Below are 24,141 nucleotides of genomic sequence, written 5' to 3'. Positions count from 1 at the left end.
GTGTGTGTGTGTGTGTCCCCGTCCTTGCAGGCGGGCCCCTTTCGACAGCCGGCCGTTTTCCCTCCAAAAAACTTAGTATATACACCTTTTCTTTCTTTTTTTCGGCAGGCAGGCAGGTGTGTGTGTGTCCCCGTCCCTCCCGAGAGAGCGCTGCCCCTTGCCTCTGCCCGCAGGTGCCGACGGTCCGCTTTCGCTTGCAGCTCACTCGGCACGGCTGCTGCTGGTGGGAGGGGCCTAAGCTAAGGAGGCCGGCCGGCTGGCGCCCCCCGCGGCTGCGGTCGTTGTCGGGCCGTTGACAGGAGATCAAAGAGCAGGGCCCCCGCCCGGGACTGGCGGGCAGGCAGGCGAGCAAGCAGGCAGGCAAGAGAGGGGGAGAGCGGAGTCCGGGCGGCCGGCAGCCGCGTGCGGACCGGGCTCCAGAGGCGTCGGCCTGCGCCGCTGCGCGCCAGCCGGACGCCCGCGCGCCCGCCCAAGGCCGGCGTCGGGCATCGCTTCTCGGCCTTTTGGCTAAGATCAAGTGTAGTATCTGTTCTTATCAGTTTAATATCTGATACGTCCCCCATCGGGGGACCACATATTAAACGGATTTTTGGAACAGGGAGCTGGATCAGGAGCTTGCTCCGTCCTCTCCACGCATCGGCCCGGTATTGCAGCGCCTCCGGGAACGGTGCACTACCTTCTCTCAGCGGTGAAAAGACAGACGTAGCTAGCAAGCAAGCGAGGTGGACCGGAGCTCCTTCCTCTCCGGTCTCGTCTCTCGTCCATCTGTGTGTCTCTGTGTCTCTCTCTCTCCCCCTCCCCGTTCCCGTGCTCCCTCCGTGCACTTTCCCGCGCCTCGACTCTCTCGGCAAGCAGGCCGGCCCCCTTTTCGGCTCCCGTGCGTTTTCCCTCCAAAAAACTTAGTTTTTTCCTCCTTTTTCCAGGGAGGCAGGCGTGGCTTGTGTGTGTGTGTGTGTGTGTGTGTGTGTGTGTGTCCCCGTCCTTGCAGGCGGGCCCCTTTCGACAGCCGGCCGTTTTCCCTCCAAAAAACTTAGTATATACACCTTTTCTTTCTTTTTTTCGGCAGGCAGGCAGGTGTGTGTGTGTCCCCGTCCCTCCCGAGAGAGCGCTGCCCCTTGCCTCTGCCCGCAGGTGCCGACGGTCCGCTTTCGCTTGCAGCTCACTCGGCACGGCTGCTGCTGGTGGGAGGGGCCTAAGCTAAGGAGGCCGGCCGGCTGGCGCCCCCCGCGGCTGCGGTCGTTGTCGGGCCGTTGACAGGAGATCAAAGAGCAGGGCCCCCGCCCGGGACTGGCGGGCAGGCAGGCGAGCAAGCAGGCAGGCAAGAGAGGGGGAGAGCGGAGTCCGGGCGGCCGGCAGCCGCGTGCGGACCGGGCTCCAGAGGCGTCGGCCTGCGCCGCTGCGCGCCAGCCGGACGCCCGCGCGCCCGCCCAAGGCCGGCGTCGGGCATCGCTTCTCGGCCTTTTGGCTAAGATCAAGTGTAGTATCTGTTCTTATCAGTTTAATATCTGATACGTCCCCCATCGGGGGACCACATATTAAACGGATTTTTGGAACAGGGAGCTGGATCAGGAGCTTGCTCCGTCCTCTCCACGCATCGGCCCGGTATTGCAGCGCCTCCGGGAACGGTGCACTACCTTCTCTCAGCGGTGAAAAGACAGACGTAGCTAGCAAGCAAGCGAGGTGGACCGGAGCTCCTTCCTCTCCGGTCTCGTCTCTCGTCCATCTGTGTGTCTCTGTGTCTCTCTCTCTCCCCCTCCCCGTTCCCGTGCTCCCTCCGTGCACTTTCCCGCGCCTCGACTCTCTCGGCAAGCAGGCCGGCCCCCTTTTCGGCTCCCGTGCGTTTTCCCTCCAAAAAACTTAGTTTTTTCCTCCTTTTTCCAGGGAGGCAGGCGTGGCTTGTGTGTGTGTGTGTGTGTGTGTGTGTGTGTGTGTGTGTGTGTGTGTGTGTGTGTCCCCGTCCTTGCAGGCGGGCCCCTTTCGACAGCCGGCCGTTTTCCCTCCAAAAAACTTAGTATATACACCTTTTCTTTCTTTTTTTCGGCAGGCAGGCAGGTGTGTGTGTGTCCCCGTCCCTCCCGAGAGAGCGCTGCCCCTTGCCTCTGCCCGCAGGTGCCGACGGTCCGCTTTCGCTTGCAGCTCACTCGGCACGGCTGCTGCTGGTGGGAGGGGCCTAAGCTAAGGAGGCCGGCCGGCTGGCGCCCCCCGCGGCTGCGGTCGTTGTCGGGCCGTTGACAGGAGATCAAAGAGCAGGGCCCCCGCCCGGGACTGGCGGGCAGGCAGGCGAGCAAGCAGGCAGGCAAGAGAGGGGGAGAGCGGAGTCCGGGCGGCCGGCAGCCGCGTGCGGACCGGGCTCCAGAGGCGTCGGCCTGCGCCGCTGCGCGCCAGCCGGACGCCCGCGCGCCCGCCCAAGGCCGGCGTCGGGCATCGCTTCTCGGCCTTTTGGCTAAGATCAAGTGTAGTATCTGTTCTTATCAGTTTAATATCTGATACGTCCCCCATCGGGGGACCACATATTAAACGGATTTTTGGAACAGGGAGCTGGATCAGGAGCTTGCTCCGTCCTCTCCACGCATCGGCCCGGTATTGCAGCGCCTCCGGGAACGGTGCACTACCTTCTCTCAGCGGTGAAAAGACAGACGTAGCTAGCAAGCAAGCGAGGTGGACCGGAGCTCCTTCCTCTCCGGTCTCGTCTCTCGTCCATCTGTGTGTCTCTGTGTCTCTCTCTCTCCCCCTCCCCGTTCCCGTGCTCCCTCCGTGCACTTTCCCGCGCCTCGACTCTCTCGGCAAGCAGGCCGGCCCCCTTTTCGGCTCCCGTGCGTTTTCCCTCCAAAAAACTTAGTTTTTTCCTCCTTTTTCCAGGGAGGCAGGCGTGGCTTGTGTGTGTGTGTGTGTGTGTGTGTGTGTGTGTGTGTGTGTGTGTGTGTGTGTGTGTGTGTGTGTCCCCGTCCTTGCAGGCGGGCCCCTTTCGACAGCCGGCCGTTTTCCCTCCAAAAAACTTAGTATATACACCTTTTCTTTCTTTTTTTCGGCAGGCAGGCAGGTGTGTGTGTGTCCCCGTCCCTCCCGAGAGAGCGCTGCCCCTTGCCTCTGCCCGCAGGTGCCGACGGTCCGCTTTCGCTTGCAGCTCACTCGGCACGGCTGCTGCTGGTGGGAGGGGCCTAAGCTAAGGAGGCCGGCCGGCTGGCGCCCCCCGCGGCTGCGGTCGTTGTCGGGCCGTTGACAGGAGATCAAAGAGCAGGGCCCCCGCCCGGGACTGGCGGGCAGGCAGGCGAGCAAGCAGGCAGGCAAGAGAGGGGGAGAGCGGAGTCCGGGCGGCCGGCAGCCGCGTGCGGACCGGGCTCCAGAGGCGTCGGCCTGCGCCGCTGCGCGCCAGCCGGACGCCCGCGCGCCCGCCCAAGGCCGGCGTCGGGCATCGCTTCTCGGCCTTTTGGCTAAGATCAAGTGTAGTATCTGTTCTTATCAGTTTAATATCTGATACGTCCCCCATCGGGGGACCACATATTAAACGGATTTTTGGAACAGGGAGCTGGATCAGGAGCTTGCTCCGTCCTCTCCACGCATCGGCCCGGTATTGCAGCGCCTCCGGGAACGGTGCACTACCTTCTCTCAGCGGTGAAAAGACAGACGTAGCTAGCAAGCAAGCGAGGTGGACCGGAGCTCCTTCCTCTCCGGTCTCGTCTCTCGTCCATCTGTGTGTCTCTGTGTCTCTCTCTCTCCCCCTCCCCGTTCCCGTGCTCCCTCCGTGCACTTTCCCGCGCCTCGACTCTCTCGGCAAGCAGGCCGGCCCCCTTTTCGGCTCCCGTGCGTTTTCCCTCCAAAAAACTTAGTTTTTTCCTCCTTTTTCCAGGGAGGCAGGCGTGGCTTGTGTGTGTGTGTGTGTGTGTGTGTGTGTGTGTGTGTGTGTGTGTGTGTGTGTGTCCCCGTCCTTGCAGGCGGGCCCCTTTCGACAGCCGGCCGTTTTCCCTCCAAAAAACTTAGTATATACACCTTTTCTTTCTTTTTTTCGGCAGGCAGGCAGGTGTGTGTGTGTCCCCGTCCCTCCCGAGAGAGCGCTGCCCCTTGCCTCTGCCCGCAGGTGCCGACGGTCCGCTTTCGCTTGCAGCTCACTCGGCACGGCTGCTGCTGGTGGGAGGGGCCTAAGCTAAGGAGGCCGGCCGGCTGGCGCCCCCCGCGGCTGCGGTCGTTGTCGGGCCGTTGACAGGAGATCAAAGAGCAGGGCCCCCGCCCGGGACTGGCGGGCAGGCAGGCGAGCAAGCAGGCAGGCAAGAGAGGGGGAGAGCGGAGTCCGGGCGGCCGGCAGCCGCGTGCGGACCGGGCTCCAGAGGCGTCGGCCTGCGCCGCTGCGCGCCAGCCGGACGCCCGCGCGCCCGCCCAAGGCCGGCGTCGGGCATCGCTTCTCGGCCTTTTGGCTAAGATCAAGTGTAGTATCTGTTCTTATCAGTTTAATATCTGATACGTCCCCCATCGGGGGACCACATATTAAACGGATTTTTGGAACAGGGAGCTGGATCAGGAGCTTGCTCCGTCCTCTCCACGCATCGGCCCGGTATTGCAGCGCCTCCGGGAACGGTGCACTACCTTCTCTCAGCGGTGAAAAGACAGACGTAGCTAGCAAGCAAGCGAGGTGGACCGGAGCTCCTTCCTCTCCGGTCTCGTCTCTCGTCCATCTGTGTGTCTCTGTGTCTCTCTCTCTCCCCCTCCCCGTTCCCGTGCTCCCTCCGTGCACTTTCCCGCGCCTCGACTCTCTCGGCAAGCAGGCCGGCCCCCTTTTCGGCTCCCGTGCGTTTTCCCTCCAAAAAACTTAGTTTTTTCCTCCTTTTTCCAGGGAGGCAGGCGTGGCTTGTGTGTGTGTGTGTGTGTGTGTGTGTGTGTGTGTGTGTGTGTGTGTGTGTGTGTGTGTGTGTCCCCGTCCTTGCAGGCGGGCCCCTTTCGACAGCCGGCCGTTTTCCCTCCAAAAAACTTAGTATATACACCTTTTCTTTCTTTTTTTCGGCAGGCAGGCAGGTGTGTGTGTGTCCCCGTCCCTCCCGAGAGAGCGCTGCCCCTTGCCTCTGCCCGCAGGTGCCGACGGTCCGCTTTCGCTTGCAGCTCACTCGGCACGGCTGCTGCTGGTGGGAGGGGCCTAAGCTAAGGAGGCCGGCCGGCTGGCGCCCCCCGCGGCTGCGGTCGTTGTCGGGCCGTTGACAGGAGATCAAAGAGCAGGGCCCCCGCCCGGGACTGGCGGGCAGGCAGGCGAGCAAGCAGGCAGGCAAGAGAGGGGGAGAGCGGAGTCCGGGCGGCCGGCAGCCGCGTGCGGACCGGGCTCCAGAGGCGTCGGCCTGCGCCGCTGCGCGCCAGCCGGACGCCCGCGCGCCCGCCCAAGGCCGGCGTCGGGCATCGCTTCTCGGCCTTTTGGCCAAGACCAGGGGAGAGATCGTTGGACCGCTACCAGTGCCTGCAGACTTTTGGATCCAGAGGGAATTTTCGTGTTGCTGGTTCCTGTTTTCCGGAGAGTTGCTTTTTCTTGCAAGGAGGATACTTTTGAAGACCTTTGAGAAGAGTGTCGGAAGGCTGTTTTCCCGCAATGGCCGAGGGCCAGGCCCCCCCCGGGTGGGCCAGCCAGGCTCCTCGGCTGAAATGGACCTTGCGTTTTAAATGGGTGAGAGAGAAAGAAATGATGGGTAGATATGAGTTTGAATGCAAGATTTTGTTTGGAATTCTGAAAGCGATACCTATTGAAGTGAAGTGTTTGCAAGGAAACAGGCCTTTTGGCTTTTTTGATGTGACCTTTAATAATGACCAGATCTATAAGAGAGTCTCTGGGAAGTGTGAGGAAATGGTGAATGATGAACTGTTACGGGACTTTGAGATTTTGGGTCTGGCTCAGGATGATGTGCGATTTATAATCGTAACTATGCATGACCCCTTCATTGAGGATGACATTATCACTGCTTACCTGTGGATGCATGTGGATGTCCTGGCAGGCCCCCAGATAATTGGTGACAGATTCCGGGTCTGGAACGGGAGGCGCAGATACCAGGTGCGGCTCAGGCGGAATGTTGGGCGCGCGGACGGGTTCTCGCACCCCCCGTCGGCTTTCTTCCTGGGTCAAAGCAAAGGTTACATTTATTATCAGAACCAGCCGTCCTACTGCAGGAAGTGTTGTTCCTTCGGCCACATGGACAAAGACTGCACTGCCACCTCCTGTTCGAGGTGTGGAGCACGGGACCACACTAAAGGGAGATGTTTCCAGAAAACTTGCTCTCTGTGTGGGGATACAAACCATCTGTATAGAGAATGCGTATGGAGAGACCCGGAGATGGCCAGGGAACAAGAGAGAGGCTTCCCAGATGCCGCACCGGTGGAATCTGACTCGGAGCAAGAAGGAGATGAGGAAGACGAAAGAAGAGAGGAAGGCAAAGGAACTGAGAGGACAGAGGGGAACAGGAATGAAAACGTCGAAACAGGTGACGGCAAAGAGATCGAGGGTGAGGAGAGAGCAGAAGTGGATGTGAGTGAAGCATCAGACACCGGTTTGGACAGCAGCGGTAGCTTACCTGCTGGTCAGGTGGCTAGAGCCGTGGACCTGTTCGAGCACCTGCCGCAAGATGGCCTGGCGATGGACCTGGGTGACTTCGACCTGGAGGGGAATGTGGCAGTCCAGAAAAGGCCAAGGGAGGATTCCGAAGAAGAGCTGCCTGCGGGGGAGGAGAAGAAGGCCAAGGAGGACGCTCACGCAGAGGAGGATGTAGAAGAAGGCATGGCGATGGAATCCTCCCCTGAGCGGGAGGAGGCTGCAGTGTCGCATTGGGGTCAGAAGGGGCACCTGTTAAAAGAAAGAGTACCGGAGTCGCCTTACCTGCGCTGCGTTTCGGTGGCTCCGAGCGTGGTGCAGTCCACTTCAGAGGAGGAGGGCTCAACCCCTTATAGGACAAGTGACACAAGTTCTTCGGAGACGGACAGCTCTGCAGAACCAGATGTGGATCCTGGGGGGAGAGATGGTGGGAGGTCGAGATGACCTTCAAAATTTTAACTGTAAATGTTAGAGGATTGAAAAATAGGTCTAAAAGGATTGCTGTGTTTAAAATTTTGCGTGAAAATAAGTTTGATATATGTTTTTTACAGGAAGTGCATTTGGGTGGTGATACAGATGTGAAGCGGTTTTCTAAAGATTGGGATTCGGGGAAGTCCTTTTGGTGTGTGGGGGGAGTACATTCTTCTGGGGTTGGTATATTATTTGGGAACAACCACATTGAGGTTACAGAAACTTATTTTGTGCGGCCAGGGAGAATTCTTGTGGTGGATGGGGTATACCTAAACATAAAAATGAGATTCATAGTCGTCTATGCACCGGCGGATAGGACATCAAGGGGGGGCTTCTTTTCAGACTTAGTCCCCTGGTGTGTAACTAATAGAAAATTAGTGATTGCCGGTGATTTTAATGAAGATCTAAATAAAAGAACAGCAGGATCCCGAGAAATTAACAAACTGTTGAGGGATTTTGACCTTTTTGATAGTTTTAGTCTCAAAGGGCCTGCAGCAGTAGGGTTGATTCCCCCAGTTACTTGGAGGAACGCAGCAGGGGCCGCCAAAAGATTGGATTACGTGTTCCTGTCTCGAGGGTTGGTGATTGCTAAAGCCTCGGTCGTACCTTTTTATTTTTCCGATCACGAATTGCTGGTGGTAGAGGTGGAAGGGGTGGGGGTCAAGTTTGGTCCAGGTTACTGGAAATTAAACACAGCCGTGCTGAGTGAGGACGGCTACAAAGAGCTAATTAGAGCCAAATGGTCCTTTTGGTTAGGACAGAAACAAGACTGGCCGTCACTAATTCAATGGTGGGAGTATGTTAAGTGGCAGGTGAAGGAAATCTCAATCCGGTATTGTAAGCGCCGAAACCAAAGAAAGAACTTTGAAGTGAGAAGGCTTCAAAAAGAGCTGGAAAACATGTATGAGGAGACAAACAAAGGTGCAGATTTTAATTTCTCGAAGGCCCAGGAGCTGAAGGCGCGACTTAGAGAACTTTACCTTAGACAACCCAGAGAGCTTTTAATCAGAGCTGGCATCGGCTTTCTGGATGGACAAGAAGAGGTCTCAGGTTTGCTCTTTAAATCAGTCAAAGCCAAGCGGGTTAAAAGAGCATTCGGGAGTTTGTTTACTGCAGAGGGGGAGGTGGTAAGTACTCCGTATGAAATGTTGGATGAAGCCGTAAAGTATTTTACTACTTACTTCAATAAGAGGGAGGGGGAGCCTGTAAAGGGGGTTGGTGGTTTGGAGCACATTGAGAAGAAGGTCAGTGCTGAGGAAAACAGGGCTCTAGTGACACGCATTGAGCTAGCCGAAGTTGAGGGGGCGACTCGGAGAATGAAAACTGGGAAAGTTCCGGGGGTTGACGGCATCCCGGTAGAATTTTACCTGACTTTCTGGGATTTGATAGGGTCATCACTGCTCGAAGTTTTTCAAGCAATTCTAGATGGTGGAGCTTTGGGAGACACAATGGCACAGGGAGTTCTGTCTCTATTATTTAAGAAAGGTGATCCTAAGAGGCTAGAAAATTGGAGGCCTATCCAATTATTGTGTGTCGAATATAAAATCTTGGCAAAAATCTTGTGTGATAGGATAAGGAAAGTTCTGCCATCAGTAATACAGCCGGATCAGACCTGCGGCGTGGCGGGTAGGTCCCTACACTGGAACCTTGGCCTGCTCAGAGATACCATTGCTTGGGCAGAAGACAGACATCAGTGTCTGTTGATAGCCAGTCTTGACCAAGAGAAGGCATTTGATAGGGTGGATCATCAATGCTTATGGGATGTGTTAGATCGTTATGGAGTCAGCGGTAGTTTCATCTCTTGGCTGAAGGCCCTGTATGGAGGTGCTTCCACCAGAGTCAACATAAACGGTTTTATGAGTGAACCCTTTGATGTAAGCAAGGGCGTCAGACAAGGCTGTCCTTTGTCTCCAATTTTATATGTAGTCTACATAGAGCCACTATTGGAGTTGATAAGACGAGATAGAAGGGTTGAGGGCATAGTGATCCCGGGAAGCGGAGGCCTCCAAACTAAAGTGTTGGCCTACGCGGATGATGTTGTCCTAACTTTGAGCTCAGATAGAAGTCTTTTAGTCGCACTGGAGCTGATAGAAGTCTTCAACCAATGCACAGGTGCAAGATTGAACAGAAATAAGAGCAGTGTGCAGTATTTCGGCCCTTGGAGTAATAGGGATGAGGTGGTAGGAGGTCTGTCTCTGGAAATGGATTCTTTGAAAATATTGGGAGTGCAGTTTGACAGGGAAGGGACTGGAAGAAGGAATTGGGAGACTCGTTTATCCCAGGTGAATAGCAAACTTGGCCTATGGAAGAAAAGATCACTGTCCTATTCAGGGAAGGTTGTGGTACTGAAAGGTGACATTTTACCAAGTCTTGTGCACATTGCAAAGGTCTTTCCTATGCCTGCTTGTTTTAGACGCTCCTTAACTAAGATGGTGTTTGATTTTGTATGGGGGGGTGGTTATGAGTATGTGAAGCGTCTAGATATGTACAGGGACATCAGGGAGGGAGGTAGAGAAGTCCCAGATTTACCCATTAAACTAGATGCCATATTTGTGGCTGACCTTTGTAAAGCGGTAGATGACAAGATCTCATATAAACATCAGTTCTTTGTCCGGCTTTGGTTCGCCTGGGTCGTCAAGCCTTCAGAAGTGTGGAGGAACGACGTTCCCAAGGCTGAAATTTTACCGTGGTTCTACGAACATGCGGCAGCATGGTTAAGGAAGTACGCAAAAGATGCGGACAGGTCAGTGATTGTCTCTCATAGGCTCTTATATAAGACAGCTAAGAGCAATGAAAAGGGAACAAATGTGGTGGTTCCGACTGATGTCTGGAAAAGGGTGCAACCTAAGAGCCTGGATAACAGGCTCAAAGACTTAAATTGGATGTGTGTTTGGGGACGTCTGCCTGTAAGGGAGGTAATGCACAGACATAAGCTGGCGCGTTCAGCGACTTGTCCAAGACCGCAATGTGCAGAGGTGGAGTCAATCACTCATGTGTTCTGGGGTTGCAGAATTGCAAAAGCAGTGTGGGGGCAGATGTCGGATCTTTTTAATAAACTGGAACCGGGGTTTGTTCTATCTGGGGATAAAATCTTGAGACGGTGGGGCAGGTCTTCAAGAACTGCGAGACATGACCTTGTAACCTGGTTTTTAATCAGTATGGTAAAATTTGTGTTATGGGGATCGAGAAACAATCTGGTCAAACATGGCCATGTGGAAGGGGCTGGGGCAATATGTGGGAGGGTTCGTTTTGAGCTGCAGAAGATGTTGTCAGTAGAAGTGCGTAGGTGGGGTTTTCACGCAGCAAAAGAAAAATGGAAACCGCTGCTGGATTAATGGAATAAGTTTTGCCGTTTGTGGATTGTGATTTATGTTCTGTGATTTTGTCTTGTATTGTCATAATAAATGTAAAAAAAAAAAAAAAAATCTGTTCTTATCAGTTTAATATCTGATACGTCCCCCATCGGGGGACCACATATTAAACGGATTTTTGGAACAGGGAGCTGGATCAGGAGCTTGCTCCGTCCTCTCCACGCATCGGCCCGGTATTGCAGCGCCTCCGGGAACGGTGCACTACCTTCTCTCAGCGGTGAAAAGACAGACGTAGCTAGCAAGCAAGCGAGGTGGACCGGAGCTCCTTCCTCTCCGGTCTCGTCTCTCGTCCATCTGTGTGTCTCTGTGTCTCTCTCTCTCCCCCTCCCCGTTCCCGTGCTCCCTCCGTGCACTTTCCCGCGCCTCGACTCTCTCGGCAAGCAGGCCGGCCCCCTTTTCGGCTCCCGTGCGTTTTCCCTCCAAAAAACTTAGTTTTTTCCTCCTTTTTCCAGGGAGGCAGGCGTGGCTTGTGTGTGTGTGTGTGTGTGTGTGTGTGTGTGTGTGTGTGTGTGTGTGTGTGTGTGTGTGTGTGTGTGTCCCCGTCCTTGCAGGCGGGCCCCTTTCGACAGCCGGCCGTTTTCCCTCCAAAAAACTTAGTATATACACCTTTTCTTTCTTTTTTTCGGCAGGCAGGCAGGTGTGTGTGTGTCCCCGTCCCTCCCGAGAGAGCGCTGCCCCTTGCCTCTGCCCGCAGGTGCCGACGGTCCGCTTTCGCTTGCAGCTCACTCGGCACGGCTGCTGCTGGTGGGAGGGGCCTAAGCTAAGGAGGCCGGCCGGCTGGCGCCCCCCGCGGCTGCGGTCGTTGTCGGGCCGTTGACAGGAGATCAAAGAGCAGGGCCCCCGCCCGGGACTGGCGGGCAGGCAGGCGAGCAAGCAGGCAGGCAAGAGAGGGGGAGAGCGGAGTCCGGGCGGCCGGCAGCCGCGTGCGGACCGGGCTCCAGAGGCGTCGGCCTGCGCCGCTGCGCGCCAGCCGGACGCCCGCGCGCCCGCCCAAGGCCGGCGTCGGGCATCGCTTCTCGGCCTTTTGGCTAAGATCAAGTGTAGTATCTGTTCTTATCAGTTTAATATCTGATACGTCCCCCATCGGGGGACCACATATTAAACGGATTTTTGGAACAGGGAGCTGGATCAGGAGCTTGCTCCGTCCTCTCCACGCATCGGCCCGGTATTGCAGCGCCTCCGGGAACGGTGCACTACCTTCTCTCAGCGGTGAAAAGACAGACGTAGCTAGCAAGCAAGCGAGGTGGACCGGAGCTCCTTCCTCTCCGGTCTCGTCTCTCGTCCATCTGTGTGTCTCTGTGTCTCTCTCTCTCCCCCTCCCCGTTCCCGTGCTCCCTCCGTGCACTTTCCCGCGCCTCGACTCTCTCGGCAAGCAGGCCGGCCCCCTTTTCGGCTCCCGTGCGTTTTCCCTCCAAAAAACTTAGTTTTTTCCTCCTTTTTCCAGGGAGGCAGGCGTGGCTTGTGTGTGTGTGTGTGTGTGTGTGTGTGTGTGTGTGTGTGTGTGTGTGTGTGTGTGTCCCCGTCCTTGCAGGCGGGCCCCTTTCGACAGCCGGCCGTTTTCCCTCCAAAAAACTTAGTATATACACCTTTTCTTTCTTTTTTTCGGCAGGCAGGCAGGTGTGTGTGTGTCCCCGTCCCTCCCGAGAGAGCGCTGCCCCTTGCCTCTGCCCGCAGGTGCCGACGGTCCGCTTTCGCTTGCAGCTCACTCGGCACGGCTGCTGCTGGTGGGAGGGGCCTAAGCTAAGGAGGCCGGCCGGCTGGCGCCCCCCGCGGCTGCGGTCGTTGTCGGGCCGTTGACAGGAGATCAAAGAGCAGGGCCCCCGCCCGGGACTGGCGGGCAGGCAGGCGAGCAAGCAGGCAGGCAAGAGAGGGGGAGAGCGGAGTCCGGGCGGCCGGCAGCCGCGTGCGGACCGGGCTCCAGAGGCGTCGGCCTGCGCCGCTGCGCGCCAGCCGGACGCCCGCGCGCCCGCCCAAGGCCGGCGTCGGGCATCGCTTCTCGGCCTTTTGGCCAAGACCAGGGGAGAGATCGTTGGACCGCTACCAGTGCCTGCAGACTTTTGGATCCAGAGGGAATTTTCGTGTTGCTGGTTCCTGTTTTCCGGAGAGTTGCTTTTTCTTGCAAGGAGGATACTTTTGAAGACCTTTGAGAAGAGTGTCGGAAGGCTGTTTTCTCGCAATGGCCGAGGGCCAGGCCCCCCCCGGGTGGGCCAGCCAGGCTCCTCGGCTGAAATGGACCTTGCGTTTTAAATGGGTGAGAGAGAAAGAAATGATGGGTAGATATGAGTTTGAATGCAAGATTTTGTTTGGAATTCTGAAAGCGATACCTATTGAAGTGAAGTGTTTGCAAGGAAACAGGCCTTTTGGCTTTTTTGATGTGACCTTTAATAATGATCAGATTTATAAGAGAGTCTCTGGGATGTGTGAGGAAATGGTGAATGATGAACTGTTACGGGACTTTGAGATTTTGGGTCTGGCTCAGGATGATGTGCGATTTATAATCGTAACTATGCATGACCCCTTCATTGAGGATGACATTATCACTGCTTACCTGTGGATGCATGTGGATGTCCTGGCAGGCCCCCAGATAATTGGTGACAGATTCCGGGTCTGGAACGGGAGGCGCAGATACCAGGTGCGGCTCAGGCGGAATGTTGGGCGCGCGGACGGGTTCTCACACCCCCCGTCGGCTTTCTTCCTGGGTCAAAGCAAAGGTTACATTTATTATCAGAACCAGCCGTCCTACTGCAGGAAGTGTTGTTCCTTCGGCCACATGGACAAAGACTGCACTGCCACCTCCTGTTCGAGGTGTGGAGCACGGGACCACACTAAAGGGAGATGTTTCCAGAAAACTTGCTCTCTGTGTGGGGATACAAACCATCTGTATAGAGAATGCGTATGGAGAGACCCGGAGATGGCCAGGGAACAAGAGAGAGGCTTCCCAGATGCCGCACCGGTGGAATCTGACTCGGAGCAAGAAGGAGATGAGGAAGACGAAAGAAGAGAGGAAGGCAAAGGAACTGAGAAGACAGAGGGGAACAGGAATGAAAACGTCGAAACAGGTGACGGCAAAGAGATCGAGGGTGAAGAGAGAGCAGAGGTGGATGTGAGTGAAGCATCAGACACCGGTTTGGACAGCAGCGGTAGCTTACCTGCTGGTCAGGTGGCTAGAGCCGTGGACCTGTTCGAGCACCTGCCGCAAGATGACCTGGCGATGGACCTGGGTGACTTCGACCTGGAGGGGAATGTGGCAGTCCAGAAAAGGCCAAGGGAGGATTCCGAAGAAGAGCTGCCTGCGGGGGAGGAGAAGAAGGCCAAGGAGGACGTTCACGCAGAGGAGGGTGTAGAGGAAGGCATGGTGATGGAGTCCTCCCCTGAGCGGGAGGAGGCTGCAGTGTCGCATTGGGGTCAGAAGGGGCACCTGTCAAGAGAAAGAGTACCGGAGTCGCCTTACCTGCGCTGCGTTTCGGTGGCTCCGAGCGTGGTGCAGTCCACTTCTGAGGAGGAAGGCTCAACCCCTTATAGGACAAGTGACACAAGTTCTTCGGAGACGGACAGCTCTGCAGAACCAGATGTGGATCCTGGGGGGAGAGATGATGGGAGGTCGAGATGACCTTCAAAATCCTAACTGTAAATGTTAGGGGATTGAAAAATAGGTCGAAAAGGATTGCTGTGTTTAAAATTTTGCGTGAAAATAAGTTTGATATATGTTTTTTACAGGAAGTGCATTTGGGTGGTGATACAGATGTGAAGCGGTTCTCTAAAGATTGGGAATCGGGGAAGTCCTTTTGGTGTGTGGGGGGAGTACACTCTTCTGGGGTTGGTATATTATTTGGGAATAACCGCATTGATGTTACAGAAACTTACTTTGTGCGGCCAGGGAGAATTCTTGTGGTGGATGGGGTATACTTAAACACAAAAATGAGATTTATAGTCGTTTATGCACCGGCGGATAGGACATCAAGGGGGGGTTTCTTTGCAGACTTAGTCCCCTGGTGTGTGACTAATAGAAAACTAGTGATTGCCGGTGATTTTAATGAAGATCTAATTAAAAGAACAGCAGGATCCCTAGAAATTAACAAATTGTTGAGGGATTTTGACCTTTTTGATAGTTTTAGTTTTAAAGGGCCCGCAGCAGTAGGGTTGATTCCCCCAGTTACTTGGAGGAATGCAGCAGGGGCCGCCAAAAGATTGGATTACGTGTTCTTGTCTCGAGGGTTGGCGATTGCTAAAGCCTCGGTCATACCCTTTTATTTTTCCGATCACGAACTGCTGGTGGTGGAGGTGGAAGGTGTGGGGGTTAAGTTTGGTCCAGGTTACTGGAAATTAAACACAGCCGTGCTGAGTGAGGACGGTTACAAGGAGCTAATTAGAGACAAATGGTCCTTTTGGCTAGGACAGAAACAAGAGTGGCCGTCATTAATTCAATGGTGGGAGTATGTTAAGTGGCAGGTGAAGCAAATCTCAATTCGGTATTGTAAGCGCCGAAACCAAAGAAAGAACTTTGAAGTGAGAAGGCTTCAAAAAGAGTTGGAAAACATGTATGAGGAGACAAACAAAGGTGTAGATTTTAATTTCTCGAAAGCCCAGGAGCTGAAGGCGCGACTTAGAGAACTTTACCTTAGACAACCCAGAGAGCTTTTAATTAGAGCTGGCATCGGCTTTCTGGATGGACAAGAAGAGGTCTCAGGTCTGCTTTTTAAATCAGTTAAAGCCAAGCGGGTTAAAAGAGCATTCGGGAGTTTGTTTACTGCAGAGGGGGAGGTGGTAAGTACTCCGCATGGAATGTTGGATGAAGCCGTAAAGTACTTTACTACTTACTTTAATAAGAGGGAGGGGGAGTCAGTAAAGGGGGTTGGTGGTTTGGAGCACATTGAGAAGAAGGTCAGTGCGGAGGAAAATAGGGCTTTAGCGACACGCATTGAGCTAGCCGAAGCTGAGGGGGCGACTCGGAGAATGAAAACTGGGAAAGTTCCGGGGGTTGATGGCATCCCGGTAGAATTTTACCTGACTTTCTGGGATTTGATAGGCTCATCGCTGCTTGAAGTCTTTCAAGCAATTCTAGATGGTGGAGATTTGGGAGACACAATGGCACAGGGAGTTTTGTCTCTGTTATTTAAGAAAGGGGATCCTAAGAGGCTAGAAAATTGGAGGCCTATCCAATTATTGTGTGTCGAATACAAAATTTTGGCAAAAATATTGTGTGATAGGTTAAAGAAAGTCCTGCCATCAGTAATACAGCCGGATCAGACCTGTGGCGTGGCGGGTAGGTCCCTACACTGGAACCTTGGCCTGCTCAGAGATACTATTGCTTGGGCAGAAGACAGACATCAGTGTCTGTTGATAGCCAGTCTTGACCAAGAAAAGGCATTCGATAGGGTGGATCATCAATGCTTATGGGATGTGTTAGATCGTTATGGAGTCAGCAGCAGTTTCATCTCTTGGCTGAAGGCCCTGTATGGAGGTGCTTCCACCAGAGTCAACATAAATGGCTTTATGAGTGAACCCTTTGATGTAAGCAAGGGTGTCAGACAAGGCTGTCCTTTGTCCCCAATCTTATATGTGGTCTACGTAGAGCCACTACTGGAGATGATAAGACGAGATAGAAGGGTTGAGGGTATAGTGATCCCGGGAAGCGGAGGCCTCCAAACTAAAGTGTTGGCCTACGCGGATGATGTTGTCCTAACTTTGAGCTCAGACAGAAGCCTTTTAGTCGCACTGGAGCTGATAGAAGTCTTTAACCAATGCACAGGTGCAAGACTGAACAGAAATAAGAGCAGTGTGCAGTATTTCGGCCCATGGAGTAACAGGGATGAGGTGGTAGGAGGTCTGTCTCTAGAAATGAATTCCTTGAAGATACTAGGGGTGTGTTTTGATAGGGAAGGGGCTGGAAGAAGGAATTGGGAGACTCGGTTATCCCAGGTGAGTAGCAAACTCGGCCTATGGAAAAAAAGATCACTGTCCTATTCAGGGAAGGTTTTGGTTCTCAAAGGTGACATCTTACCAAGTCTCGTGCACATTGCAAAGGTCTTTCCTATGCCTGCTTGTTTCAGACGCTCCTTAACTAAGATGGTTTTTGATTTTGTATGGGGGGGTGGTTATGAGTATGTGAAGCGTCTAGATATGTACAGGGACATCAGTGAGGGAGGCAGAGAAGTCCCAGATTTACCCATTAAACTAGACGCCATATTTGTGGCCGATCTGTGTAAAGCGGTAGATGACAAGATCTTATACAAACATCAGTTCTTTGTTCGGCTCTGGTTCGCCTGGGTCGTCAGGCCTTCAGAAGTGTGGAGGAATGACGTTCCCAAGGCTGAAATCCTACCATGGTTCTACGAACATGCGGCCGTATGGTTAAGGAAGTACGCAAAAGATGCGGACAGGCCAGTGATTATCTCCCACAGGCTCTTATATAAGACAGCTAAGAGCAGTGAAAAGGGATCCAATGTTGTGGTTCCCACTGATGTATGGAAAAGGGTGCAACCTAAGAGCCTGGATAACAGGCTCAAAGATTTAAATTGGATGTGTGTGTGGGGACGTCTGCCAGTAAGGGAGGTGATGCACAGACATAAGCTGGCTCGTTCAGCGACTTGCCCAAGACCGCAATGTGCAGAGGTGGAGTCAATCACTCATGTGTTCTGGGGTTGCAGGATTGCAAAAGCAGTGTGGGGGCAGATGTCGGACCTTTTTGATAAATTGGAACCGGGGTTTGTTCTATCTGGAGATAAAATCCTGAGACGGTGGAGCAGGTCTTCAAGATCTGTGAGACGTGACCTTGTAATCTGGTTTTTAATCAGTATAGTAAAATTTGTGTTATGGGGATCGAGAAACAATCTGGTCAAACATGGTCATGTGGAAGGGGCTGGGGCAATATGTGGGAGGGTTCGTTTTGAGCTGCATAAGATGTTGTCAGTAGAGGTGCGTAGGTGGGGTTTTCACGCAGCAAAAGAAAAATGGAAACCGCTGTTGGACTAATGGAATAAGTTTTGCCGTTGGTGGATTGTGATTTATGTTCTGTGATTTTGTCTTGTATTGTTATAATAAATGTAAAAAAAAAAAAAAAAAATCTGTTCTTATCAGTTTAATATCTGATACGTCCCCCATCGGGGGACCACATATTAAACGGATTTTTGGAACAGGGAGCTGGATCAGGAGCTTGCTCCGTCCTCTCCACGCATCGGCCCGGTATTGCAGCGCCTCCGGGAACGGTGCACTACCTTCTCTCAGCGGTGAAAAGACAGACGTAGCTAGCAAGCAAGCGAGGTGGACCGGAGCTCCTTCCTCTCCGGTCTCGTCTCTCGTCCATCTGTGTGTCTCTGTGTCTCTCTCTCTCCCCCTCCCCGTTCCCGTGCTCCCTCCGTGCACTTTCCCGCGCCTCGACTCTCTCGGCAAGCAGGCCGGCCCCCTTTTCGGCTCCCGTGCGTTTTCCCTCCAAAAAACTTAGTTTTTTCCTCCTTTTTCCAGGGAGGCAGGCGTGGCTTGTGTGTGTGTGTGTGTGTGTGTGTGTGTGTGTGTGTGTGTGTGTGTGTGTGTCCCCGTCCTTGCAGGCGGGCCCCTTTCGACAGCCGGCCGTTTTCCCTCCAAAAAACTTAGTATATACACCTTTTCTTTCTTTTTTTCGGCAGGCAGGCAGGTGTGTGTGTGTCCCCGTCCCTCCCGAGAGAGCGCTGCCCCTTGCCTCTGCCCGCAGGTGCCGACGGTCCGCTTTCGCTTGCAGCTCACTCGGCACGGCTGCTGCTGGTGGGAGGGGCCTAAGCTAAGGAGGCCGGCCGGCTGGCGCCCCCCGCGGCTGCGGTCGTTGTCGGGCCGTTGACAGGAGATCAAAGAGCAGGGCCCCCGCCCGGGACTGGCGGGCAGGCAGGCGAGCAAGCAGGCAGGCAAGAGAGGGGGAGAGCGGAGTCCGGGCGGCCGGCAGCCGCGTGCGGACCGGGCTCCAGAGGCGTCGGCCTGCGCCGCTGCGCGCCAGCCGGACGCCCGCGCGCCCGCCCAAGGCCGGCGTCGGGCATCGCTTCTCGGCCTTTTGGCTAAGATCAAGTGTAGTATCTGTTCTTATCAGTTTAATATCTGATACGTCCCCCATCGGGGGACCACATATTAAACGGATTTTTGGAACAGGGAGCTGGATCAGGAGCTTGCTCCGTCCTCTCCACGCATCGGCCCGGTATTGCAGCGCCTCCGGGAACGGTGCACTACCTTCTCTCAGCGGTGAAAAGACAGACGTAGCTAGCAAGCAAGCGAGGTGGACCGGAGCTCCTTCCTCTCCGGTCTCGTCTCTCGTCCATCTGTGTGTCTCTGTGTCTCTCTCTCTCCCCCTCCCCGTTCCCGTGCTCCCTCCGTGCACTTTCCCGCGCCTCGACTCTCTCGGCAAGCAGGCCGGCCCCCTTTTCGGCTCCCGTGCGTTTTCCCTCCAAAAAACTTAGTTTTTTCCTCCTTTTTCCAGGGAGGCAGGCGTGGCTTGTGTGTGTGTGTGTGTGTGTGTGTGTGTGTGTGTCCCCGTCCTTGCAGGCGGGCCCCTTTCGACAGCCGGCCGTTTTCCCTCCAAAAAACTTAGTATATACACCTTTTCTTTCTTTTTTTCGGCAGGCAGGCAGGTGTGTGTGTGTCCCCGTCCCTCCCGAGAGAGCGCTGCCCCTTGCCTCTGCCCGCAGGTGCCGACGGTCCGCTTTCGCTTGCAGCTCACTCGGCACGGCTGCTGCTGGTGGGAGGGGCCTAAGCTAAGGAGGCCGGCCGGCTGGCGCCCCCCGCGGCTGCGGTCGTTGTCGGGCCGTTGACAGGAGATCAAAGAGCAGGGCCCCCGCCCGGGACTGGCGGGCAGGCAGGCGAGCAAGCAGGCAGGCAAGAGAGGGGGAGAGCGGAGTCCGGGCGGCCGGCAGCCGCGTGCGGACCGGGCTCCAGAGGCGTCGGCCTGCGCCGCTGCGCGCCAGCCGGACGCCCGCGCGCCCGCCCAAGGCCGGCGTCGGGCATCGCTTCTCGGCCTTTTGGCTAAGATCAAGTGTAGTATCTGTTCTTATCAGTTTAATATCTGATACGTCCCCCATCGGGGGACCACATATTAAACGGATTTTTGGAACAGGGAGCTGGATCAGGAGCTTGCTCCGTCCTCTCCACGCATCGGCCCGGTATTGCAGCGCCTCCGGGAACGGTGCACTACCTTCTCTCAGCGGTGAAAAGACAGACGTAGCTAGCAAGCAAGCGAGGTGGACCGGAGCTCCTTCCTCTCCGGTCTCGTCTCTCGTCCATCTGTGTGTCTCTGTGTCTCTCTCTCTCCCCCTCCCCGTTCCCGTGCTCCCTCCGTGCACTTTCCCGCGCCTCGACTCTCTCGGCAAGCAGGCCGGCCCCCTTTTCGGCTCCCGTGCGTTTTCCCTCCAAAAAACTTAGTTTTTTCCTCCTTTTTCCAGGGAGGCAGGCGTGGCTTGTGTGTGTGTGTGTGTGTGTGTGTGTGTGTGTGTGTGTGTGTGTGTGTGTCCCCGTCCTTGCAGGCGGGCCCCTTTCGACAGCCGGCCGTTTTCCCTCCAAAAAACTTAGTATATACACCTTTTCTTTCTTTTTTTCGGCAGGCAGGCAGGTGTGTGTGTGTCCCCGTCCCTCCCGAGAGAGCGCTGCCCCTTGCCTCTGCCCGCAGGTGCCGACGGTCCGCTTTCGCTTGCAGCTCACTCGGCACGGCTGCTGCTGGTGGGAGGGGCCTAAGCTAAGGAGGCCGGCCGGCTGGCGCCCCCCGCGGCTGCGGTCGTTGTCGGGCCGTTGACAGGAGATCAAAGAGCAGGGCCCCCGCCCGGGACTGGCGGGCAGGCAGGCGAGCAAGCAGGCAGGCAAGAGAGGGGGAGAGCGGAGTCCGGGCGGCCGGCAGCCGCGTGCGGACCGGGCTCCAGAGGCGTCGGCCTGCGCCGCTGCGCGCCAGCCGGACGCCCGCGCGCCCGCCCAAGGCCGGCGTCGGGCATCGCTTCTCGGCCTTTTGGCCAAGACCAGGGGAGAGATCGTTGGACTGCTACCAGTGCCTGCAGACGTTTGGATCCAGAGGGAATTTTCGTGTTGCTGGTTCCTGTTTTCCGGAGAGTTGCCTTTTTTTTGCAAGGAGGATACTTTGAAGACCTTTGCGAAGAGCGTCGGAAGGCTGTTTTCCCGCAATGGCCGAGGGCCAGGCCCCCCCCGGGTGGGCCAGCCAGGCTCCTCGGCTGAAATGGACCTTGCGCTTTAAATGGGTGAGAGAGAAAGAAATGATGGGTAGATATGAGTTTGAATGCAAAATTTTGTTTGGAATTTTGAAAGTTTTACCGAGTGAAGTGAAATGTCTGCAAGGAAACAGGCCTTTTGGCTTTTTTGATGCTACCTTTAACAGCGACCAGATTTACAAGAGAGTCTCTGGGATGTGTGAGGAGATGGTGAATGACGAACTGTTACGGGACTTTGACGTTTTGGGTCTGGCTCAGGACGATGTGCGATTTATAATTGTAAACATGCATGACCCCTTCATTGAGGACGACATTATTACTGCTTACCTGTGGATGCATGTGGATGTCCTGGCAGGTCCCCAGATAATTGGTGACAGATTCCGGGTCTGGAATGGGAGGCGCAGATACCAGGTGCGCCTCAGGCGGAATGTTGGGCGCGCGGACGGGTTTTCGCACCCCCCGTCGGCCTTCTTCCTGGGTCAAAGCAAAGGCTACATTTATTATCAGAACCAGCCGTCCTACTGCAGAAAGTGTTGTTCCTTCGGCCACATGGACAAAGACTGCACTGCCACCTCCTGTTCGAGGTGTGGAGCACGGGACCACACTAAAGGGAGATGTTTCCAGAAAACTTGCTCTCTGTGTGGGGATACAAACCATCTGTACAGAGAATGCGTATGGAGAGACCCGGAGATGGCCAGGGAACAAGAGAGAGGCTTCCCAGATGCCGCACCGGTGGAATCTGACTCGGAGCAAGAAGGAGATGAGGAAGACGAAAGAAGAGAGGAAGGCAAAGGAACTGAGAAGACAGAGGGGAACAGGAATGAAAACGTCGAAACAGGTGACGGCAAAGAGATCGAGGGTGAAGAGAGAGCAGAGGTGGATGTGAGTGAAGCATCAGACACCGGTTTGGACAGCAGCGGTAGCTTACCTGCTGGTCAGGTGGCTAGAGCCGTGGACCTGTTCGAGCACCTGCCGCAAGATGACCTGGCGATGGACCTGGGTGACTTCGACCTGGAGGGGAATGTGGCAGTCCAGAAAAGGCCAAGGGAGGATTCCGAAGAAGAGCTGCCTGCGGGGGAGGAGAAGAAGGCCAAGGAGGACGTTCACGCAGAGGAGGGTGTAGAGGAAGGCATGGTGATGGAGTCCTCCCCTGAGCGGGAGGAGGCTGCAGTGTCGCATTGGGGTCAGAAGGGGCACCTGTCAAGAGAAAGAGTACCGGAGTCGCCTTACCTGCGCTGCGTTTCGGTGGCTCCGAGCGTGGTGCAGTCCACTTCTGAGGAGGAAGGCTCAACCCCTTATAGGACAAGTGACACAAGTTCTTCGGAGACGGACAGCTCTGCAGAACCAGATGTGGATCCTGGGGGGAGAGATGATGGGAGGTCGAGATGACCTTCAAAATCCTAACTGTAAATGTTAGGGGATTGAAAAATAGGTCGAAAAGGATTGCTGTGTTTAAAATTTTGCGTGAAAATAAGTTTGATATATGTTTTTTACAGGAAGTGCATTTGGGTGGTGATACAGATGTGAAGCGGTTCTCTAAAGATTGGGAATCGGGGAAGTCCTTTTGGTGTGTGGGGGGAGTACACTCTTCTGGGGTTGGTATATTATTTGGGAATAACCGCATTGATGTTACAGAAACTTACTTTGTGCGGCCAGGGAGAATTCTTGTGGTGGATGGGGTATACTTAAACACAAAAATGAGATTTATAGTCGTTTATGCACCGGCGGATAGGACATCAAGGGGGGGTTTCTTTGCAGACTTAGTCCCCTGGTGTGTGACTAATAGAAAACTAGTGATTGCCGGTGATTTTAATGAAGATCTAATTAAAAGAACAGCAGGATCCCTAGAAATTAACAAATTGTTGAGGGATTTTGACCTTTTTGATAGTTTTAGTTTTAAAGGGCCCGCAGCAGTAGGGTTGATTCCCCCAGTTACTTGGAGGAATGCAGCAGGGGCCGCCAAAAGATTGGATTACGTGTTCTTGTCTCGAGGGTTGGCGATTGCTAAAGCCTCGGTCATACCCTTTTATTTTTCCGATCACGAACTGCTGGTGGTGGAGGTGGAAGGTGTGGGGGTTAAGTTTGGTCCAGGTTACTGGAAATTAAACACAGCCGTGCTGAGTGAGGACGGTTACAAGGAGCTAATTAGAGACAAATGGTCCTTTTGGCTAGGACAGAAACAAGAGTGGCCGTCATTAATTCAATGGTGGGAGTATGTTAAGTGGCAGGTGAAGCAAATCTCAATTCGGTATTGTAAGCGCCGAAACCAAAGAAAGAACTTTGAAGTGAGAAGGCTTCAAAAAGAGTTGGAAAACATGTATGAGGAGACAAACAAAGGTGTAGATTTTAATTTCTCGAAAGCCCAGGAGCTGAAGGCGCGACTTAGAGAACTTTACCTTAGACAACCCAGAGAGCTTTTAATTAGAGCTGGCATCGGCTTTCTGGATGGACAAGAAGAGGTCTCAGGTCTGCTTTTTAAATCAGTTAAAGCCAAGCGGGTTAAAAGAGCATTCGGGAGTTTGTTTACTGCAGAGGGGGAGGTGGTAAGTACTCCGCATGGAATGTTGGATGAAGCCGTAAAGTACTTTACTACTTACTTTAATAAGAGGGAGGGGGAGTCAGTAAAGGGGGTTGGTGGTTTGGAGCACATTGAGAAGAAGGTCAGTGCGGAGGAAAATAGGGCTTTAGCGACACGCATTGAGCTAGCCGAAGCTGAGGGGGCGACTCGGAGAATGAAAACTGGGAAAGTTCCGGGGGTTGATGGCATCCCGGTAGAATTTTACCTGACTTTCTGGGATTTGATAGGCTCATCGCTGCTTGAAGTCTTTCAAGCAATTCTAGATGGTGGAGATTTGGGAGACACAATGGCACAGGGAGTTTTGTCTCTGTTATTTAAGAAAGGGGATCCTAAGAGGCTAGAAAATTGGAGGCCTATCCAATTATTGTGTGTCGAATACAAAATTTTGGCAAAAATATTGTGTGATAGGTTAAAGAAAGTCCTGCCATCAGTAATACAGCCGGATCAGACCTGTGGCGTGGCGGGTAGGTCCCTACACTGGAACCTTGGCCTGCTCAGAGATACTATTGCTTGGGCAGAAGACAGACATCAGTGTCTGTTGATAGCCAGTCTTGACCAAGAAAAGGCATTCGATAGGGTGGATCATCAATGCTTATGGGATGTGTTAGATCGTTATGGAGTCAGCAGCAGTTTCATCTCTTGGCTGAAGGCCCTGTATGGAGGTGCTTCCACCAGAGTCAACATAAATGGCTTTATGAGTGAACCCTTTGATGTAAGCAAGGGTGTCAGACAAGGCTGTCCTTTGTCCCCAATCTTATATGTGGTCTACGTAGAGCCACTACTGGAGATGATAAGACGAGATAGAAGGGTTGAGGGTATAGTGATCCCGGGAAGCGGAGGCCTCCAAACTAAAGTGTTGGCCTACGCGGATGATGTTGTCCTAACTTTGAGCTCAGACAGAAGCCTTTTAGTCGCACTGGAGCTGATAGAAGTCTTTAACCAATGCACAGGTGCAAGACTGAACAGAAATAAGAGCAGTGTGCAGTATTTCGGCCCATGGAG

General features: G+C 54.3%; 9 non-coding genes and 1 pseudogene across 9 annotated transcripts; all 10 read left to right on the top strand.

The window, feature by feature from the left end:
• Positions 1-487: 487 nt before the first annotated feature.
• LOC148808531 (U2 spliceosomal RNA) lies at positions 488-678 on the top strand. The gene has a single exon (XR_016088003.1). It is a non-coding gene; the product is annotated as a U2 spliceosomal RNA (small nuclear RNA).
• Positions 679-1,445: 767 nt separating this feature from the next.
• Positions 1,446-1,636, top strand: LOC148808530 (U2 spliceosomal RNA). The gene has a single exon (XR_016088002.1). It is a non-coding gene; the product is annotated as a U2 spliceosomal RNA (small nuclear RNA).
• Positions 1,637-2,423: 787 nt separating this feature from the next.
• Positions 2,424-2,614, top strand: LOC148808529 (U2 spliceosomal RNA). The gene has a single exon (XR_016088001.1). It is a non-coding gene; the product is annotated as a U2 spliceosomal RNA (small nuclear RNA).
• A 797-nt stretch (positions 2,615-3,411) lies between these two features.
• Positions 3,412-3,602, top strand: LOC148808528 (U2 spliceosomal RNA). Its single transcript, XR_016087999.1, has one exon. It is a non-coding gene; the product is annotated as a U2 spliceosomal RNA (small nuclear RNA).
• A 787-nt stretch (positions 3,603-4,389) lies between these two features.
• On the top strand, positions 4,390-4,580 carry LOC148808527 (U2 spliceosomal RNA). Its single transcript, XR_016087998.1, has one exon. It is a non-coding gene; the product is annotated as a U2 spliceosomal RNA (small nuclear RNA).
• A 5,844-nt stretch (positions 4,581-10,424) lies between these two features.
• On the top strand, positions 10,425-10,602 carry LOC148808526 (U2 spliceosomal RNA; annotated as a pseudogene).
• An 801-nt stretch (positions 10,603-11,403) lies between these two features.
• Positions 11,404-11,594, top strand: LOC148808525 (U2 spliceosomal RNA). The gene has a single exon (XR_016087997.1). It is a non-coding gene; the product is annotated as a U2 spliceosomal RNA (small nuclear RNA).
• A 5,829-nt stretch (positions 11,595-17,423) lies between these two features.
• On the top strand, positions 17,424-17,611 carry LOC148808524 (U2 spliceosomal RNA). Its single transcript, XR_016088144.1, has one exon. It is a non-coding gene; the product is annotated as a U2 spliceosomal RNA (small nuclear RNA).
• Positions 17,612-18,396: 785 nt separating this feature from the next.
• LOC148808523 (U2 spliceosomal RNA) lies at positions 18,397-18,587 on the top strand. Its single transcript, XR_016087996.1, has one exon. It is a non-coding gene; the product is annotated as a U2 spliceosomal RNA (small nuclear RNA).
• Positions 18,588-19,354: 767 nt separating this feature from the next.
• LOC148808522 (U2 spliceosomal RNA) lies at positions 19,355-19,545 on the top strand. Its single transcript, XR_016087995.1, has one exon. It is a non-coding gene; the product is annotated as a U2 spliceosomal RNA (small nuclear RNA).
• The last annotated feature ends 4,596 nt before the right edge of the window (positions 19,546-24,141 follow it).

Source organism: Atractosteus spatula, unplaced genomic scaffold (assembly GCF_055471065.1).
Source record: "Atractosteus spatula isolate fAtrSpa1 unplaced genomic scaffold, fAtrSpa1.hap1 Scaffold_21, whole genome shotgun sequence".
In the NCBI taxonomy this organism is placed as follows: Eukaryota; Metazoa; Chordata; class Actinopteri; order Semionotiformes; family Lepisosteidae; genus Atractosteus; species Atractosteus spatula.
The sequence above is the reverse complement of the archived record's forward strand: the minus strand, read 5'-3'. Positions and strand labels throughout refer to the sequence as shown.